Source organism: Cynocephalus volans, chromosome 16, assembly GCF_027409185.1.
Source record: "Cynocephalus volans isolate mCynVol1 chromosome 16, mCynVol1.pri, whole genome shotgun sequence".
NCBI classification, from domain to species: domain Eukaryota; kingdom Metazoa; phylum Chordata; class Mammalia; order Dermoptera; family Cynocephalidae; genus Cynocephalus; species Cynocephalus volans.
The window spans coordinates 56,368,691-56,384,410 of record NC_084475.1 but is presented as its reverse complement, the minus strand read 5'-3'; the positions used below and the strand labels follow the sequence as shown (position 1 = coordinate 56,384,410).

General features: G+C 49.6%; 1 long non-coding RNA gene across 1 annotated transcript in view; it reads right to left on the bottom strand.

Moving 5' to 3' along the window:
• Positions 1 to 15,720, bottom strand: part of LOC134364735 (uncharacterized) — a 46,187-nt gene that overhangs the window by 9,005 nt on the left and 21,462 nt on the right. The window lies entirely within an intron of this gene.

Sequence of the window (15,720 nt, the reverse complement as noted above, 5' to 3'; positions counted from 1 at the left end):
TGCCAAAGCCCAACTCAGGGCCTGGATGGATAAGCCTGGAGAGCTTCCAGCATCAGCCACAGGAAGGGGTGAACCCAGCCCTCAACCCCCAATGCTTAGTTCCTAGTGTTGGGCCTTTTCTCAAGATATTCTTATTGTGACCTTCTCAGCGGTTCTCTCAATGAGAAAAGAAAATCTTGGTCAGGGCCACACTAGCACATGTGAAATCTCAGGGAACCACATCGGGGGATATCTGTGCCTTTCCTCCTACCCCCAGAAAACCCCTGGGCTCCATAAGTTCCCTCCCAGTGCTTATCAGGGAGTGGAAAGTCTTTAGCCAATCAGTGACAGAAAGTTCATGCCAGTGTCCTATGCTGCCTCCAGCCTCAGACATATTTTGTTTGAGTCCCCATAATCTTAACATGCACATTATTTAAAATATGTATTAGTTGTCAGCCAGGACTAGTTACATAGTTTGTGGGGACCCAGTGTAACATGCAAATGTGAATTCCTTGTAAATTTCAGGATTTCAAGATGGCACCAGGAGAACATTAGACCAAACCTGGGGCACTTCTAAGTACGGGATCCTGTGTGACTACGTAGGTTGCACACCCATGAAGCCCTGCTGTCAACATTAAAAAGCAAAAGATTCTTAAACTAGAAATTCTGGCAACACTGGGTCTGCATCTCCAAATGGCAGCACATAATTGGTTGGTGCCCAGTACTAGCTCATATTAGTCTGCTGGGGCTGCCATAAGAAAATACTACAGACTGGGTGGCTTAAATAACAGAAATTTAGTTTCTCAGAATTCTGGAGGATCAAGGCTGAGATCATGGTGTCAGCAGGGTTGGTGAGAACTGTCTCCTTGGCACATAGATGGCCACCTCTTCCCTAGGTCTCCACATGGTCCTCACTCTGTATGTGTTTGTATCCTAATCTCTTCTTTATAAGGACTCCTCCAGTTGTACTAGGGCCCACCTCGTTATAACTTAATTACCCCTTTAAAGGTCCTATCTCCAAATACAATTACATTCTGAGGTACTTAGGGTTAGGGCTCCAACATAGAAATTTCTCAGGGACACAGTTCAGCCCATAACACAGTTGTTCCCCTTGGGGGATGGGGGGCACAATGCTCCAGGTCACTGCACTTAGCCCCAACACATGCTCTGACACACACATTGTATCCCCCTCCCTGATGGGTCATCTCATTTGTGCTGCTGTTCGTCTTCCTCCTGATTCTCCTCTCATTTAGAGGAACCTGGTCCTCCCTTGCACATATGGAATAGTAACTCCGTCTACTACAGGACAATGGCTGCACACTCCCTTCACATATGCAAAACTAACATTGCTATTCAAGTGACCCTTCACAGGACAATAATCAGTTTCTTAGAAAAAACAAACAAACGAAACTGTACCCATTACATAGAGATAACAGTTCAAGTGAGCACTTGCTCACCTCAGAGACTAGATTTGTAGGTTTTAGAAGTGGAAAACTCTCAGTTACTACATAACTCGTCCCCAGGGTTGATTGTACTTAAAATCACCTGACTGTGCAAGGACAGCCCTAAATTTCAATGGAAAGCCAACCATGTAGCCCCTTAGAGAGAACGTACTCCCAAATTGGTCTTTGTACCTATTCGTAGAAAAATGTTAGCCAAATTATAGCTGAAAACTCTGCTAATTCTGGGGAAGTTTTTGGTCTTGTGCCTGGAACTATTGAAGCATATATTCACACCTACCACATGTAACACTTAGTAGCAGAATTTCCAGCACAACACTTTAGTACTTTATTTTTAAAAGAAACAGAGCAGAGACTGAAGTCCTACTCACTCTGCAGCTTTTTTGCAGGAGGATCCACAAAGGGTTGGGGAGGGGGTAGATTTCTGTGCTGACAAAAGGTATATTTTGCATTTTTCAAAGGAAAGGAGACACTAAAATCTTTGCTCAGAATCAGGGAACTCATGATGCCGAAACATATAACATTTATATCTGAATATAAATGGAAAGAAAAAGGTAACATCAAATTTGCAAGGCTCTGAGAAAAGACCGTGCAGTGCAATGATTGTCTAATAAATCCCAATATTAGAGCTTGGAAAAGACCTTAAAAATATCTTACTTTAACCTCTTTGGTTTTAAGACAAGGAAAGGAAGGTTCTAACATTTTAAATGACTCACCCCAGACCAGCACTCTACCTGAAATGCAGGTCTTTTCTTTGCACCACTGTACTTCTCACCCCAGCAGACTACTTCTAAACAGGCATTGTCCAATCGTTCTAAATTGCATGCAAAGAAGACAAAAACGCCACTCTCTCTACACCAGAGTCTCGATTTAGACTCCAGAGTGGAGAAAGCGAAGGCTATTTGAACTTCAACGCGCTTAGCAAACAGAAGAAAAGGCATCTGACCCGTCGACTTCTCCCGCTGGTCCCCGGGGCTCACGCCCGCCTGCGGCTTCTCCGCGGCAGCTAGCTGGCACCGGCTGCCGCTCTGACACCAGGGGGCGCAGCATCCTTTGTCCTGACGGGTACTGAAGGCAGACTCTGAAGCTGGCTGGGCCTTCAAGAAAATCTGACTTTCCCTCCTTTCACAGTTTCTCTTTCCCCTTCATCACTTTAAAGCCGTTTTTTTCCCTCCCCGACGCTCAGATTCTCGCACGTTGCAGAATTGCGGCTGAAAGGGGATTTCAGAGACACCAGCCCCGCTCCAGCTACTGCTCCTCTGCACAGCCTAGGAGACCGTAGCCACGGCCTGTCATTTCTTCTCACTTGGAGCTCCTAAATTCAGGCTATTTCCAGCAATTCTTCCTTAACGAAGAGCACACAAGGACAGGAGAAGCTTCCTGGAAGAACTGTTACATCCATCCTCTATGTCCCTCCCCTTTCCACTCACAAAAATAATACAAACAAATTAAATAACTGGTTCTGGGAAGTTCATGACACCCAGCCCCCATCTCCCCCCCTTTTGTCTGCCCCTGAACAATCTAAGAACAGCCTGAGGTGGTGGATACCTACAAAGGAAGAGGCTTAAGCCTCCCATTACCCATACCTCTGCTACTCTCACTGACCCACCGTGCACTCCAAGCAGGAGAACTGCCTCCTTGTGTCCTTACCAACTTGGCTCCATGTGTTCTCCAGCAGAAAGAAATTCATTCCACACTTGCCAAAGTCTCCCAATTCCAAAGCCTCAGTGCTCCCATCTTCTGCACATAAGTGAGTTCCCTTTTCCACTCTAGCACACGCTCCTAACCCTGCCCCTATAGACACAAAAATACACGCAATGCAAACCCTCAAATGCCAAAAACATGCTCTTGCAAAGAACCCTGAAACTTCACTGTTCCGAAGTGAAGGCCCACAGGGTCCTACATAAGACTTTGAAAAGCAGCTGCTATGTTTACATAGAGAGATTTCAAATTTACACAGACCTTTCCCTGTCTCTCATTTGAGACTCCCAACAGCCCTGAGAGACAGGCAGGGAAATCTAAAGTTTAAGAGGATGCCCAAGGCCCAGCCCTAGTACAGGTTGGAGGCAGCACTGGGGTCCTGGGTGCCAAGACATGGGGGAGGGCTGCTTGTCCAGTTGCATCAAGACCTGGAAAGACTGCAGAGCAGCCACCGCAAATGATCACCAGATTGCATGCACTGAGGGAGCCCAAGCTCTCAGCTCCTGAAAACATGGAGCATTAGTGCGAGCCTGGAAGGGGCACGAGGAGAGGAAAAGAAGTGGTGATGTCGGCTGTGACCTGACTCTGCTTGTTATTTGTGGCTTCACTTGCTTGTTTTTTCTCCTCACCTCAGGTAAATTAGAGTAACAGGAAGTGCTGAGCCTGCAGACAGGTAGCCATGGCTTGGTATCTCAATTGTAAGCCTCTATCTCCTCACTCACAAAATAATGATAGCATCTATCAATACAGAGAGAGCCACCAAAGGAATGAGAAATATAAATGTTCTTCTGAGGGACACAAAGGAATGGGAAACTTTTACTTTCATTTTACACTCTTTTGTATTATTTGAAGTATTTTGATTTATGCATGTCTCCCTTATATAATTTTACTTTTTAATTTTGTTGGGGCTAATGATACTCTTTAGAATTGCTGTGATGATGACTTATGTAACATGTCTGGCATGGCACGTAGTCCGGCACACAGTTGATGTTCACTAAACAGTCGTTTATTGTTAGCAATCATACTTCCCTCAAAACTGTGAACAAATGGACTTCAAATCAAGAGACCCAGGTCTGCTGCAGACTCTGCTCTCAGCTCCCTGCATGACTTGAGTAAGTCAAGTGCCTTCTCTGCACCTCAATTTCTTCAACTGTAAAATATGAGGCAAAAGCCAATTGATTTGGAAAACTGTGGGAAGGACATGACAACACGCTCACCACCAGAAATGCCCAAGGCACTTTCTAATATTCAGTCACAGTCCTTGCAAGAGGAGGCCTCTCGAGCTTGAGTTCATCCAACAGAAACCCTTCCTCGAAGAAGTTGCCATCTAGGTTAGGCAGAAAGGGCTAGAGACAGCTGAACAAGTTTTAAAGCAAGTAAATAAATTAAATTAGGAAACAATGTGTGTACACTGTGTAAGTTCATCAGCTTAGGGTGGGAAATGGGAAAAGATTTGGGCTGTTCCTTGAGTGCGGTTGGCACCATGATTATTTCCTGATGAGAAAGATGCCCTTGGTAAGTAAAAGGGATGTAATTCAAGGTACGGTCATCCCTGGCCCAGCCAGAGTTAGCCCCAGCCTGCTTCCCTAGGATGAGAGTTCTGTATGGGCACAGGGCTGGCACTGGTGAGATCAGTCCCCTCCTCATCCTCACCACCCTTAGCAGATTCAAGAGCAGAGTGGCCATTTTGATAAATGAGTTTTGGACAAAGTCAAAAGGAACCCACTGCCAGTATGATTTAGGCTTAAGCACCTCTGAAGTTCCTTTCAACGTTAACTTTATCGGAACAACAACAAAAAGTGGGAAGACTGGGCCATAGGAGATTCAGGTGCTCAGACACTAACCCCTCTCCCCTTAGCAGCTGGTTTGGGAGACTTGATTTGGTGCACCCCAGCTCCTGAAAATCAAATAGAGATTTGTTTCTGGAACACACAGCTGATTCATTTCCCACCCAGCTGTGAAGAGTACACTTTCCTCGGAGTCTCCTCTTTGCCAGCGCTCGGCCTTTTGGGGGACTGGAGGCAGGTAGTCTGGTGGGTAGGAAGGTTGTGACTTTCTCTTCGCCCGGCAGTCTCCTTCCTATTTAAAGCAGCACCGCCTGTCATAGCAGCTTCTTGCCAATATTTGCAGGCAGGAAGATTTTCTGACGTTGTAAGGGGGGCGTTCAGAGCAGATGGGAGGCCCTTTCCCAAGGCCATCGGGTAAAGCAGAAATCGGTTACACCCGCACCTTGGGAGAAATCCCTAGCCCCCATTCTCTTCTTCAGCACCCCAAAGGTATCTGTGTTCACATTTTAAAACGGAGGGCGGGGGGGAGAGTTTTTGCATATCACTGAATTATCTGGCTGAGCCTGTTACAATTCTATCTCCCCCTAAAGCCTGTGTTGTCACTCCCTGAAGAGGACGTAGTGTTTTCAATTCTTGAGGCTCTGGGATAACGGTATCAGAGTAGGCCGACACCTGGAAGACCCCTCCTTTATTTTATGAGGCCTTACGATCTACAGAGGTGGGGAGGGGACGGTTCGCAGGGGGGCACGGACAGGTAGCAACAACTGCGTCTGATCTCCTGAGGCAAAACCAAGTAAATAAAAATAGCTCCAACCATCACATCTTGACAAAACCTGTATTCCGTGAAACTCTGTATATTCAGAGAAATGCCTTCCCTTGCACTTTCCATGTCACTTTCAAAGGCAGTGTTGAATGTCTGGCCACTTGGTTCAATGCCTCTGTGCTTGCTTTACCGCGTGGTTCTTTTCTGCGCCCGTTTGTATCTCTAATAAGCAGCATTGTTTATTATCCTTGGGTCCGTGCCCCTGGGATTGAACTGAAATAAAACAGAAGCGCCGAGGCTGAACGCTGGAAAATACACCGGGTTTCCCAGGCCCGGGAAGGTCCCGGAGGCCGCCGAGCTACCCGCCCGGGGACAGCCCACCCGTGCGTGCGCGCCTGGACATGGGCAAGTTTGCACGAGTTTTTCCGGGCGGGGAGAGTGGCCCAGATGAGTGGGCTCGGGAAGAAGGCACACCGGGAAGGGAAATGCCACTAAGGACTGGGAATAGGGATGGAACTCACGGCCGAACAGGCTAATATGGCCAGGATGATAAAAAAGGGACTTCGGTGCGGAAGCGTTCTAAGCCGTCTTTTTGCTCAAAGTCTCAACACTCAGCCCTGTGCAAGCCGTAAATTTTCAGTAATAAATTCTCGTTCTTCCGCGGAGCCTCGCAATCCTCGCTGTCAAAACGAGCATACTCAACAAGCTGAGGCTTAATCCCCTCCTTCCCCGTAGTTATCTAATATCTGTCCCCATTTCGTTTTCAGCCCAGTGCTTTGAGACCGTGGGGGACGTGAGCGCGTGCCCCGAGAAAGAAAGTGCCACTGCTCCCCAGCCACAGAGAAAGTCTTTCGGTCCCCTCGGACCCCAAACGGGCCCCCCATAAAGCCTTTCCGAAATTTAGCTGCTCCCAAAACGGAGTGTGGTTCGCTACCAAAAAAGCAGAAACCCGCATCGGAGACGCAGTCTCGAATGCCTTGGGCGTCCGGGGAAAATTTCCCGGTTTAGCCTAGCCTGCTCCTCCACCCAACCCAGTTTAATGTCGGGCGGGCGCTGCTGGAGAGTTTGCCCGAAAGAACGCTGCTAAATGCGCGCCAGACCCGGGATGTGCGCTTCTCAAATGAGACTTCTAACCCCGGGGCCCAGCCCGAACTGCACTTCTCACAGGTTCGTGTGGGAGACCGAGCCACCGGACCCTCAGCTCCCCAAAACTCTCCCAAATGAGACTTCTAACCCCGGGGCCCAGCCCGAACTGCACTTCTCACAGGTTCGTGTGGGAGACCGAGCCACCGGACCCTCAGCTCCCCAAAACTCTCCCTCCCACCAGGCTACAAAGACTGGTAGCCCCGCTCCTCCATTTAGTTGGGTTGTTCACAAATTCGGAAATCTGCTCGCAAGAGCTGAGTAATTTCTCTCAAGCAACTAGTGCCAGAGCTTCAGGCAGCCCCTGGGTTGCAGCGCGTCCAAGAGTCGGCACAGTTTTCCGAATTTCAGAAAGTAGTAAAGTGAATTTCGGTGCAGGGAAAAGTGCTGGGTGTTGGAGTGCAAGGTGGGGGTGGGAGCCCGAGATGCCGCCGGGAGCCTTTTTGTTTTTAAAGTTAGACACGCACGGAGGCGCAGGCACCAACTGCACCGCTTCGTGGTTTCCGAACTTAGAGAATCGTGCCGAGTTCTGGCCCATCCCTGCGGCCGGGGACCCGGCACAGCGTATGGGGGGCTGTTCCCACTTCCCGAAGAGCGAGCAGAGGCGCGGGCACAGCTCGCCGGGCACTGCCACGGGCAGCTGACTTTGTCCGCGCCTCGCGGCTCTTCTGCCCTCTCCCTTATCGTGCCACCCGCAGAGCCGTCCCAACGCTGCCAGGACTGCGCAGGGAAAGGAGGGTTGAATGTCTAAACTGCGGAATCCCCCAACAGGTAGTTTCACTCCGGAGCTGGCCTGGCTTACATATCAAAGGCTGGACAGTCTGGGCCACGCTAACCTGGAGCCGAGATGCAGACACCTAAGGAGTTGTGGAACGAAAGTCGCGTTCTGGAAATCACTTTAAATAACCTTGTTTTCTTTCCACTGTCCAATTTCTCTCGAAATCGCGCAAGCTACGCCGTTTGGAATGGCGCTCAGCGAGCCTAAACAAGCCGCTTCAGGCTGTAAACACACAACTGATTTGGGTCCCCCCTCCCCCCGCCATAGTAACTACAGAGCCCCGCTCGGCTTTGGACCGATAGGTATATATTTGGGAATCGAAAGATTCCACTTTTAAATGTTCCAGGCTCCAAAGCAAAAGAGGAAAAAGGGTGGGCTGCACTTGGACGATCTAATTGAATTATGCCTTCCCCTGGTGCACAGTGAGGAAAAGCCGAATGCCAGGCCGTGTGTGACACGGGTCGTGGTGGCCTCGCGCTCCAGCCGGCGCACCACGTTTCCTTTCCTGGGCGCGGGGAGAAGTCGGGTTGGACCATAAGGATGTGAGGGATGGAGGCATCGCCGTAACCGAGTCCTGGATGCTTGGCCTTTTCCCCCGCGGTGGCACTTGCCCGAATGTCCCCGCCTGGGGCCGTGGGCGCACGTGGTGCGCTGAGACCCAGCGCGCGACGCGAAACCGCGCGCATCGCCCCAAAGATCCCTGGCGCGCGCGGCCCTCGCTGGGCGGGGGAAGGTGGGGGACCGGGCCCCTCGGCGGGCGAATCTAATCCCGCCTTGGCAGACGAGCCTTTCCCGCTACCGCTCTGAGCCGTCGCCTGGTAGTGCTTTCGGCACCAACATAAACCGCCGAACTCCCGGCCCTGCCTTGTCTGTCTCCTAAAGAAACGCCTTTCAGACTCCCCACAGTCATCAGCCCCCCGAAGCCTCTGGGGCCGTGGGCGGAGACCCGGGAGACTTGGATCTTTCACCGCCTCGGGACCTGGCCACCCTCTCCCCTCTCCCAGTCGCGCCCAGCTCGCTCCCCCTATGCCCATCCCGGCACGCTTTCTTGCCCTGCGCCTCCGCCACTAACCGCGCTACCTAAACTTTCCAAAGAAAAGTTTGCTAGCGCTTGGCCACCTCAAGCTCTCTCCAGCTGGCGCTGGCAGGAGAAGAAAAAGAGCCCCCTCTCCTCTCCCTCCACCTCTCCTCCTCTCCCTCCACCTCTCCTCCTCTCCCTCCCACTCTTGCCCTCCCCTGTGAGTTCAAACCTTGCGGTGGGAGCACGCGGCGGTGGAGCCCCGAAGGCACCGACTGTGCAGGGGACAGAGTTCGTTTCGCATCCCCCAGTCTCAGCGCCTCTGTCGTTCCCGCCCCCTCCTCCCCCACCTCGCTTTCGGCGGGGACTGTGGGCTTGTAGTTTAGTTTTGTTCAAATTTATTTTTTCTTTTTAAAGATTTTTTTAAAAAAGGTTCCACCCTGCCCGAGCCTCGAGCATCTGCCTGCCTTCCAGTTTCCCGGGCGGGCGTGGGGCTCGGGAATCGCACCCTTCGCGCCGGGCGGGTTGTCTCCCGAGTGGGGGTCAGGGGCTCCCTGGCCGCGATTTCTGTGGCCTGGTCTCGTGTTTCTGGGCGATCCTACATCCTGGAGTTAGGCTAACTCGTGCGGGAGCTCGGCCTCCAGGGAAGCCTCCCGTGCCTCTTGCCCCCACCCTGTCACCAGGAGCTGCGGGCTTGGGGGATGTTTGGGAGACACGAGCAGGTAGTACCGGAGAGAGAGCACACCCTGTTCTAACACCTTCCTGAGTTCTTTCCACACGCGGAGGACTAGAGATTGAGAAATTCACTCCGTCAAATTTCCGCGGCTCCATGTGCCCAGCCAGGCGACCACCACGGAAAGCGCCCCAAGTTGGTTCATTTGTGGCCTATTATGTTTTTGTTTTGTCTAGGATTAGCGAGGTTTGAGATTTTGTGGCCAAACGTACTACCCCGGGGCCTCAATTTTCAAACCAACAAGCCCACGGGAACGTTCCAGCGAAACTGGATCTCCTTGTGCGCTGCCGGGACGCGTGCGGGGAATAGAAACGAAATCCGCCGTGGACGGCGCGGCGCGGACTCCTGGGCCTGGGGACTCCGGCCGGGCTTTTCCGAACCTCATCGGGTTGGGCTTGAAACCGGACCGGACCCGGCCAGGGTCGTGGCCTGCACTCAACCTTCAATCTTCCACGTGGCCGGCGGGTTCCCATCGTCGGTCGCAGACGACGCCTGCTCCGAGCGACGTCCTCAGGGGCAAGCTGGTTCAGGTGGGCTGAGCCCACATCCTTAGAATCAGAATCGATTTTGCCTTTAGCTCAAGATGAGGGGGTCGTCGGTTACCTCGTGTGACCGCGGACGTGAAAATGTCTTTGGGGATGTCTACCCAAAGCAAAGATGGCTACACCCCCCCACACCCCGCACGAGCACCGTGAGACCTTATTCCAGCCCCCACAGCGCAGTCCCTTTCCACTGCTGGCGCAAACACGTGCCCCGCGCGCCTCACACAGGCCCCTCTCCGGCCCGGACGGTGCCCGCTGGGAACCAAGGTCGGCGAGGCCTCCCGCCTCCAGGCTGGTCCCCGCACGATCCGGTCCACGTTGCCACCACGACCGTGGCAGAGAAACCCCGTGGAGGGTCAACAGGGAAGGCAGCAGGGTCCCGCGCCCCTCCAAATGGTACTCCCGCAGGAGCAAAATCGTGCAGCTAAATCTTCGGGACCCCTTCGTCGGCTTTGCAAAGGACGTTTGTTGGGGGAGGGGTGTGGGAGAGGAAAAATTAAGGTGAGGGGGCGGATCAATTAGTGGGTGTAAGCAGCCTCCCTTCTTAACTGTCGGCCTCGCCATCCCCCCATCCCCGAGTCTGAGCGGTTGACAGAATTGGCTTTTTTCGGTTTCAGCCTCTTAGGGTATGAGGTGGAGAAGCCCCAACCCCGCAGGCCGGCCGCCTCCCGCACCTTCCAGCTGCGGCCGCCGCACCCGCACTTCGGAGGGCAGAAGCGTCGCTCTGATTTGTGTTTGCCTCAATGTAAAGGACCCGGTTCACAAAGGAGCCCCAATTCCCTTTCCCATCTCCACCCCTCGGTACCCTTCCTATAGCCTCAGGCCCTTTGATTGTATTTATTTATTTTTAATCTCTGGCACCCTAGATTGCACTGGGAAATTTTTAAAGACGGAGTGGAGGGTAGAAATAAATTAAGAAAAAGAACTGACTGTGCTTTTCGGGGGAGGGCTAGAGTAGAACTGAAAACCGAGAGTAGATGTACTCGGCGGTATTTTAAAACTTCATTTCCTTCAGAAGTTACCTTCTGTAGACCAAAACCTACTTAAATTACTGCGACGATAGGTAGCAGGGAGTCTCTGTGGAAACAGAAAAGTCAAAGGCTTGCGGGATGCCCTTTTCCCCTACCGCTCCTCAAATAAATAAAAAGCAGCTCTCCCTTCAGGTTAGTGACTGTGTGTCCTTCAACATGGTCACCTCAGTGGCCTGAGTGTGTTAATGGCCAGTTCCCCCAGGGAGGCCAAGCCCAGGAGAGTGACCCGACAGGCTCCCAGAAGCCCTTGTGCTGGGCTGTTTGTCCTGTAGGATGGAGTCCGGCAAGGTCCCCGGAGGAGGAAAGCAGCCTGCAAGGTGGGAGTACAGTGCCTAGACTGTGGGTGTGTGCGAGGAAGGGCCCAACCACCCCTTGGCCTTCAAAGCTCCTCTTTTGCTGGTTACTTAAAACCTCAACTTTGTATTTCTAATCCTGATGCCTAGGCTTTTTAAAAAAAAAGTAGAAATGTATGTTTGCAGTTCTTAATGAATGTATGTTCTTCATTTGCTTTTTGTTTGTAGGGTTTTCTTCTTTTTGTGTTTCCTTTCTTCCCCCTGGGAACTCTTGGCAACTCTGAAGGAAGAGATTTAGTAGGAGGGTGAAATAGACCAGTTTACTCTTGTTAATCAGGCACAAAAACATCATAAACACTGACTCTCCATTCTTAATAGTATCCTTGAAAACAAAAACAAAAACAAAAACAAAAACAAACCAAAGTCATTTAGGTAGGAACTGGTTAGGACTGAGAAATCCATAATACTGGTGAACTAGCTAATCCTGTCCCTTTAAGAAAAATCCATAAAGCTCTTCCATCAGCCAGTGTCTGGGAAAGAAGCAAACTAACTGCTTGGAACAAAAGAGACAAAGAGGCCAAACAACAAAACAAACAAACAACTCCCCCTCCCCCCCCTCCCCCCAGACAACAATAGACTAGACACAGCAAGTGCAGTTACTGCCTGGCCCGGCTGCTCCTGTCGACCTGCCAAGTCTCCCGCATTTGGCTGGAGACTCTCTCTCACCCCACTCCCATCCCCATCACCCCCCTCTCTCGGCCCTTTCTGTCTTTCTCTCTGTGTGCCTCTTTTGGGGTCTGGTTATGTGTGTGTATATGTCTCTTCTGTTTTTGCTTTCACTTGATGTGGCTCTCTGTCTCAGGCACCTTCGTTTTCTCTCTGTCTCTCTCTCTCTCCCCCCCCCTTCCACCCACCCCCATTTAAAGGCCCTCAGCATATTAGCATACTGTGGCATTTATTTATTTATTTGCTAGGCCATTTCTGTGGTGTCTTCTGCCTCTTCAGAGCTTCTGTTTCTCTGAGTTGTCACGGTGGCCTATTTTGTGTTTTGTTTGCAGCACTCTTTGCCAGGAGGATCCCGAAGTCCATCTGCACTTCAATTTTTAACCATTCCTCATGTTCAGTTCTTTGCTCCTTTTCTATAAGGTTTCTGGCACATTTTCCCCCGGCTTGTCCCCAAGCAGCCCTTTCTCTGCTTCTTGGCACTGCTTGGGACTCTCATGCATGCCTGCCTTCTTTCTCTCACTCCCTCTCTCTTCCTCTCTCCCCAGCAGCCGGCCCCCTCCTCCTGCCCCCCAATTCAGCCTTTTTCTTCCTGTTCTCTCCTCTTCACCAAACTTTAATAAAATACCTTCAACATCTTGGCCTGGGGATGGCCTTTCTTTATAAAGTAAATATAAACCTTTGGAAAGTGGGAAGTGGAGAAAGGAAAGAATCAATAAATGGAGACTGCAGTCAGCAGAGCCTGCAGCATGGAACCATCCTCCCTGCCAACACCCTCATCCCTTTCACAGTTTTTTTTTTTTTTTTTTTTTTTTTAAATAAGCCCTTTTGTGCTAGCATCTCCTCCTGAAGCATCTGTGTCTGCTCCAGGGAAAAGCTGGCCATGTCTCCCCTCCAGTGGGCAGCAGAGGTGAGGCTCGGTGTCCAATGGGAGGGAGGCTGCAGCCTCAGTCACAACATTCCCACCCCCAGCCCCTCTCCACTTCCTCTCAGAGAAAAATGAGAAAGTAGGGGGGTCCCTGGCAATGGGGGAGAGGTTTTTAATTCCTCTTCAAGAGAAGTATAGAATGGCTACTTGAAAAGAAGCTTCTCCAAGGATGGTTGTCTTCCAGTGAAGGGGGGAATTTCAACTGTCAGGAGGTTGTGGGAAAAACAGGACTAAACTATTTATCTGAAGTGTATCTGAGAATTCCCACAGTCACGTGGTATAGGGTTGGCAAAATGGTGGTATCCCCCCTGCATAAACCTTGCTTAGTAAGCAACAGAACCAGAACAAATTATTTCTCTTGGCTTCACCCCGTCTTCTTCTTCTCCTTTCTTTAATAGTATACAGGCAAAAACAGATGAAAACAACATAAAAGGCAACCCTAAAGGGAGAAAAACCATTTAGCCTGAGAAGAGTATAAAAAGCAGAAGAAAGAAAATTACCCTCATTGGTTGCTTGGTGATAGGGACAGTATTAAGAAAACTTGATTTTATTATAAAACACATATATGTATATACACATGTGCATATGTATGTACATTTAGTTAGTGGTGACAACTTGTCAAGAGGAAAAGGGAGGAGTTTTGAAATCAGATACGGGTGTCTTGAATATAACCAGCCACTTATCAGCTGGGCACCTATGGGCAGATCACTATACCTACCTCACAGTGGAATCCTAAAGATTAAGAGGATTCGTATATATGAAAAAGCCAAGAGCAATGCTTGGCATGCAGCCTGTGTTTAATAAATGAGCCTTTCTCCCCATCTACCCTACCTTTTCTTCCTTCCCTCCTTCTCTCCTTCCTTCCTTTCTTCGTTCTCATTTCTCTGGTTTCCTCCCTGACCTTTCCAAAGGTGCAAGCAAAAAGGAAATCATCTAAATTGCCCCAGTTTTCAGATCCCAAAGGAAACGTTGGTGCTCTCTGAGTCCCAGTATTGGAACATCCCAGACCATGGAGCAGTCCACTCATCTTAACGCCTAAATACAACCTGGGATAATTTGTTCTTGGATGGGATTATTTGGCTCCATTATTTCACCCTCTCTTCTAGGTTCTTTCTTTTCAAAAATTATGTGGGAGAAGACCCCATCCAGTATCCAACCATTTACATGTTTTTACATGCCCAGAGAGCTCTGTTCTTGGGACATATTAAAAATTGCCCCATAGCCAAAAAGCCAAAGAAGGGATAAGCAGAAAATAATATGTTCTAATGAACTCTGGTCCTGACCCATAACTTTCCAATTGGGAATGCTGTTTTCTTGGTATTTTGACCTTGTCAAAATGACTGATTTTTTTTCCTCCCGAGGAGTCACTCTCTAGCTAAGCAATGTTTCTTGAGCAGTGTTTTGGGACAACGTGTCAGTGCATCTGGAAGCATTCACTGGTGGAGGCACTTGTCCTGGCCCTACTGTTGCTGAGATTCCTTCTATTTCTTTGTATTGCACAGAAGCCGAACCAGGTTGTAACAGCAACTGACAAGCCTATGAGCCATGGCCGGGCCCCCAACTTCAGCTGGTGGAAGAACGAACACATAAAAAATGTTTCCACCTCAGACTTCCTTTTTCCATGGGTCTTATTGTCTGTTCTATGATACTCCCTTTGCACGTTTCACTGGCTTCCTGTGCTATTTTCCTGTTTTATCACAGCTTTAACCACTGAGAGGCAGTGATATTGCAGCACACGCTGAGAAGGTGGGCGATCCCTCACAGTCCCTTCCCAACACTTCTGATCATCTCCTTGCTCTTCTCTCTGCTTCCCTGTTTTCATTAAAGGCTTCTGCACTTATGACATGGATGTGGAAACCTGTCTCATCTTTCTCCCTCTTCAGACCTTCCAATTTACATGTGGCACGTTTCTGCAAACTACAGATAGAGCTGTCCATCTTTCCTGGAAGCACCTCTTCTCAGTGCAGATTTCAGTTCTCATGCACCAGGTACCCTTGGGCAGCGAACAACGTGCACAACCGAATGTGGGCACTCTGAATTCCCCAATTTTGATAGGCGCGAGTGCAGGCTGGCACTTAGTCATTTAGGGATGGTCCCCTAAAATGGAGAACATCACAAAGTGTCATATAGAAGACTAGCAGCTTCTAAAGCTTTCCAAAGCCTTGCCTTTTATTCTTCTTGGGCTCTTGTCCAGAAAGAAGCCTGAGGTTATGTTTCCTTATTTTGTCTTTGACCTACATTCTCCATCTACTAAGGCTTCATTGCCATACCAGTGGCAGGAAGGCATTTGTTACTGCAATGAGTACAGTGGATATTAATGTCTAAATAAGAAAATCGCCCAAATACTGGTAAGCCCTCTCTTCTTTGCCTGGCTTTGCTTTTAGTAGGCCAGTTTTTACCTAGCCAATAACTCACTTCCAGACCACCCGAGAGGTGGCACTACTCTTAAATTGGTACCACTGCCTATAGAGCTAAAGTTAAGTTTGGAAAAAATGCTAGGTATAAATATCACCACCAGATAAATAGATTCCAAACCACATTATTCTGAGCTGGCAATGTAATTCACATTCTGCACAAGGAAAAGTTTGGAAGAGCAATCAATTTCCTGTTCAAGAGAAAAGTTTGCTTCTAATTGCTAAGCTATAGCAGTTCTGTACTGACCCCTCCTATAGAACAAGAAACCTCTCAATTTAGGAATCTTTGGAAAAACGCTTTATCCTCTGAGGTGGCTCGCAACCCTGGACATGCATTAAAAACACCTAGGGAGCTTTAAAAAATTACCAGTGCCTGAGTCTCTCCTCAATCCAATTAAATCAGAATCTCTAGGGGTGTAGCATGGGC